The sequence below is a fragment of the Amblyomma maculatum genome, chromosome 1 (genome assembly GCF_055883805.1).
Source record: "Amblyomma maculatum isolate TAMU_Amacu chromosome 1, ASM5588380v1, whole genome shotgun sequence".
NCBI classification, from domain to species: Eukaryota; Metazoa; Arthropoda; class Arachnida; order Ixodida; family Ixodidae; genus Amblyomma; species Amblyomma maculatum.
Window position 1 is genome coordinate 241,780,454 of NC_139344.1, and position 5,097 is coordinate 241,785,550.

At 45.7% G+C, this 5,097-nt stretch overlaps 2 non-coding genes across 2 annotated transcripts; one reads left to right on the plus strand and one right to left on the minus strand.

Annotated features, from left to right (window-relative positions):
• Nucleotides 1-2,438: 2,438 nt before the first annotated feature.
• TRNAD-GUC (transfer RNA aspartic acid (anticodon GUC)) lies at nucleotides 2,439-2,510 on the minus strand. The gene has a single exon. It is a non-coding gene; the product is annotated as a tRNA-Asp (tRNA).
• A 224-nt stretch (nucleotides 2,511-2,734) lies between these two features.
• On the plus strand, nucleotides 2,735-2,806 carry TRNAD-GUC (transfer RNA aspartic acid (anticodon GUC)). Its single transcript has one exon. It is a non-coding gene; the product is annotated as a tRNA-Asp (tRNA).
• The last annotated feature ends 2,291 nt before the right edge of the window (nucleotides 2,807-5,097 follow it).

Sequence of the window (5,097 nt, forward strand, 5' to 3'; positions counted from 1 at the left end):
CGAAATAAAGCCTTATGTTGCACGTGCAGCTCGCCGTCGGCGGTCAGCCGGCGTATCGCAACGCCAACTGTTTTCGCCGTTCACTACTCGACGGCACTCGGAACATCTTGTATCGCGTTCTAATTGAGTTGCCGTAGTTGGAAGCCGAGCACAACACATTTCCAGCAAATCGAACGCAAATATCAAGAAAATAAATGTCGAAACCGCACGCCTGCAAGCAATGTCAACGGAAACTAAACCAAGGAAACGACCCGGAAGTCAAAATTCACGTGGCAAAGCCTCGCCGTGACGCAATGTCCGCCAAAACTTGGGCACCACCTATTTGGGAAAGAACCTGGGAGTGATGTAGGTGTTTTTCTGTAGAGGTGATAGTTGCTGTATAGGCAAGTATAGAGAATTGCCGTTTTGTGGTGTGGAGTGTGTTCGGGGCGGGGCGAGGCCAGAGAAGGGAGGTGCCAGCTTGTGTAATATACCTTCACAATCCGCGTCACCAGGGCCAATGGCTCGAATGCTTGTGGGCAAGTATAAATCTTAAAGCTTACACTGTGTGGTTGTGTGAGGCTTGGCGAACTCGTGGCACAGCAATCGTAAAGCTTCCCTTGACATGAGAGTCAATGAGCGACTCGTGCGTGGCTATAACGAGGGAGCTTTCAGTAGGCTTGGGCAGCTCCCGCAATGGCTTGTAGCACGATATCGCAAGTAGAAAGTGGCTTTCGGAGCAATGAGCGTAATTCAAGAGAATCTGGCGATATCCCTCTCATGACCATACCAGGAAAAAAAACTTCGCAGGATGAGATTTCTGGAATGAGTTACGGCACGTTCAATAAGCATCATTTCTCAGGCAGAGATATGATCAGATTTTTTTTTCTCACCGTTGAAAGTATGTCTAAAGTAGTGGTGGCTTCCAAGGCATGTTCACTAATTTCGTCAATCACATCCCCAGTGCCTACATTCTACTCATGTGCACAATTAGCCAAAAGCCAAACCACTGGACTTATTATAATATCTTAGTCCTGACATAGTAAGCCCGCACTGCCAACTGTGCGGCGAGCCTGCCACCTTAAACCACATAATCGGGGACTTCGCGGAGGATCCGCCTCCAGCAGATCTGATCTGGCCCCATCTCACTCGCTTGAAACATGGGAAGCTGTTCTGGCCAGTCGGTACCCGGACGTCCAGTCCACGGCAAGAGTACAGGAGGTCGCAGACAGACTTCAACCAACGGCCACCTGGAACAGCTGATGAACTCAACCATTACCACCTTAATGGCAAATAAAGTCTCTCTCTCTCTCTCTCACTCACTCTCAGGCCTCAACATCTGCTTCCTACGAGGTATATATCCCGACACTTAATATCCCAAGAAAGCTATCAAAGCTCTCAGAGGTGAAACTGATTAGAAGTAAAAATGTTCCTGCTGGTCTGCGTTTGTCTCAAGTTTGATGTTGTGTCCACTCCTATCTTGGTCCAGGTTGGACCGATAGTATGTAAAAATAAATAAATAAATTATTTTTCTCACTTCGGCAGAGATTTTTAGCTTAGAGGTGTTGTAATTGCCCTGCTGTACTGCTCAAAGGCAGACTACGTGGTCTAAGAACTTTTACCCAGCCCACAAACGGCAGCCCAGATTGCACATTTGGCCCCGTTCCCGGTCCACCGGGGCTTCTATGTATGCGGCGCACGCTTTGCAGCCTCCTCGTGTCGAAGAAGCGACTCACCGAAAAAGACAGACCTGTCTCACGATATCCGTAGTTCTAATACGATCACCTCGCTTCTTTCCTTTGTCCGAATCGAGCACCTTTTAGTAAAAACAATCTACTGGTAAACATGCTCGAATTTCTCGGTAGCCATAAAATATGCTCTGTTCATTTTTACATAAATCTGGTTACTTTTCTCGGAACCATTTTATGTGATTTTATGAAATTTCATCCCCAAGGTATACTTCCCTACTTTTGATATTTATGATGATGCGCATAGCTTTAGAGTGTTAAAAGTAATTACTTAGAACTATGCTTTTAGCAATTGCTGTTCATTTCGCTCTGCTAAGTGTACGAGAGGTCCCATTTCAGTCATCGGCTTCGTGGCCGCCGCTTGTATGTTTGTATATATATATTCAAAGAGAAAAAAAAAATAAGAGCACTCGCACAGATGCCAGTTTCCCTCCCTATTTCTATTTTGACGTGCAGTTGTCACAGCGGCGGCACGCTTGCCCTCATGTTGACCGTGTGTGGGCGGGATTTTTATCAAAATTCTTAAGGGTTTCCCTGCATTTGCTTGGCTGCCAATGGCACGTCTTTGCATTCCACTGGAATTTACTCGATTGATTTCATTGGTTCGGAATGAGCTCATTAAGGCAGATTCACCGGAAAACAATATTTAAACTTTTTTTAGAGTGTGACTGCACTGCGCGAATAAAAAAAAAAAAAAGTTAAAAAAAAAAACTCCCCGTCGGGGAATCGAACCCCGGTCTCCCGCGTGACAGGCGGGGATACTGACCACTATACTAACGAGGAGCTGCGAACGCGAGTCTCGAATATTCTTACAATACTTATGTTAGCTTTTTAAGTATCAGCTTGCTTTTTTTTTTTTTTTTTTTTGTTGATTGATTTCATTTGTGGGGTTTAACGTCCCAAAGAGCTAAACCCCACAAATCAAAACAATCAACAAAAAGATACAAGCTCATACTTAAAAAGCTAACATGGATATTGTAAGAATATTCGAGCTTCGCGCTCGCAGCTCCTCGTTAGTATAGTGGTCAGTATCCCCGCCTGTCACGCGGGAGACCGGGGTTCGATTCCCCGACGGGGAGAATTTTTTTTTTTTTACCTTTTTTTTTTTTTTTTATTTGCGCAGTGCGGTCACACACTGAAAAACGTTTAAACATCGGATTGCGAAGCCCCTTTATTTTTTTGTGTGTGTTTTATGGGCTATTCAAGCAGGCCGAACCAAGCTGCCTGCCAAGCGAGCAGAATATACCACGACAGTGCCTCTCACTTCCCGCCGCTCGTTTTCAATGGAAGTGCCAACGACACTCTGCTTTCGATGCTTCGATGTGCACTTCTTTTCCGCGCTCCCAGTAGCCTTCTCATCCCTTACACGCACGTGGTTGGTTATAGAGCGGCTTAATGCGATAGCAGCATAAGATCCTCGCAGAAAAGTAAGGTGACTTCCCAAATATACAAAATCGACGTACAAGGATCAAATGGCAAGCCATTTACAGTGGACTTATTCCTTTTTTACATTCACACAATTCCCTGACTGTTCGCCATTTCACGTCGTCACCATCCAATGTCTCTGCGATCATCATCATCAAGGATCGAACGGCACCTTTTTAATGCATGTCTGTCTGTTTGTTTGTTTTTTCGTGAACAAAAGGCCTTGAAAAACGCAAGGTTTTCTTCTCGACCAAAGAATGAAAGGAGCCCAGAAAAGCTTAAAAATATCTTGCTCTTCCGTTGTGTTACCTAGCAGAGGAAGGAGGTAAAAGGGTTGGTGGCTTGAATCAATGCCCAGGTTGTGCAACGCGAAGTGATGAAACGAACAAGCAGAAAAGAAACATTTTAACATATTTTATTCTAGGAAGACATTTCCTTCGTTACCACCATTTCTCGTTACCAACTTCGCTTATCTTCTTTTTTTTTTTTTTTTTTTTAGGGAGTTGCAACATAATATAAACTTGCAGACGCTGCGCTGAATAATTATTTTGCCGACGCTTTGTTTGAATGAAGTACGCTGCATTCTTCATGCCGTATGTCGTAACGTGCGAACTCGCGGGAGGAAACCAGCAGGCACGTACAATGGAGGAGGGCGCTAAAGGCCGGAAGGCAGCGGTAAAACACAGCGCCGCCGACGCCTGTTAGCGGCCAAGGCCAACGAGTACCTGTGCAGCGTGCTCCTCAGGTAAGTGGTAAGCAAATGGACAGCACTGGTGCACTAATATTTGATGCGAATAGCGTGCTGCGAATGTTATCCGCTTCGCACTCCTCTCAACGCGCCGTACAAGCTTTGTGCCGGAAGTATCCCCATATCACTTGTTCTTTTTTTTTTTTTTTTTTTCGTGGGCGTGTGAATGGGGCAGACTAAAAAGCGAAACGTTTGCATCAGGAGGACTATACCCTTTTCGCTTCCATTTCTACATGCTTTGTTTTATTTTTACCGGCTAGAATGGGACGAATTTCGCAGTGGCGCCATCGTTCATCACATTTAGTTCTACATTTCCGTCACGAAACGGTATTTTTGTTTCTCGGTGTTTGGTGGCAACTTCCGGAACACCTTCATTCTGCGATGCTCGATAGAAAGCGCACAACATAAAGGAAAGAAGCAACTAAGCTAGTGGATGCTGTGGTTGAAATATGACCATATTTTCTAATCGTGGTGAACTAGCTGTTTCTTATTTATTGGCATTTAGAGCACTGCAGCTCCCAAAGTCATTCACTTGCGGGTTTGCCCTTGAGCTAAGAGCCATCGCAGTCAGGGCTCCGTAAATTTCGACCTCCTTCTGGGGTTCTTCAAAGTGCATTGCCCACGTGACCAGACGGGGGATTTAACAAGTGCTTCGCCGGTGCTTGGTCGCTCAGTCTTGCAGTGGATGAGGTGCATGTTGGCTCGAGTGCGTCAGCGCTTCGGTGCAGTTGTAAGACTGATGTGTAACCATGCTTACCAGAGCTTACGTTCGGATTAGTAGGTTTAACATGGATAAACATCCGCAATTAGTTTTGTTGTGTAGGTGTAATCAAGTCGTTTACGTACTTCTCAAGATGAGGTCGAGATGGTTTGGCTCACAAAGTATTTCCTCTCACCTTCCACAGCGCCATCGGCCGCGTGAGCGCTGAGTCAGTGATACAAGCATGAAATTACCTTCCGCATTTCACAGTGGTCGAAAGGTGACGTTCACGTAACAGGTCTTATGCTAACGCGACGCTAATCGTGACAAGTCACTTCAATGCCCAGGAGGAGGGGCTAATGTTTGCCTTTTTTCTTCAGCCCTTTTGGCATTTCGCCGCATTTCACCGTCGCAAAAGTGTGCATTCAACGGGAAATTTGTGAACAGCACGTACTTGGTGGGCAGCACTGTGCAGGGCTGCAAGTCTGTCAACGAAC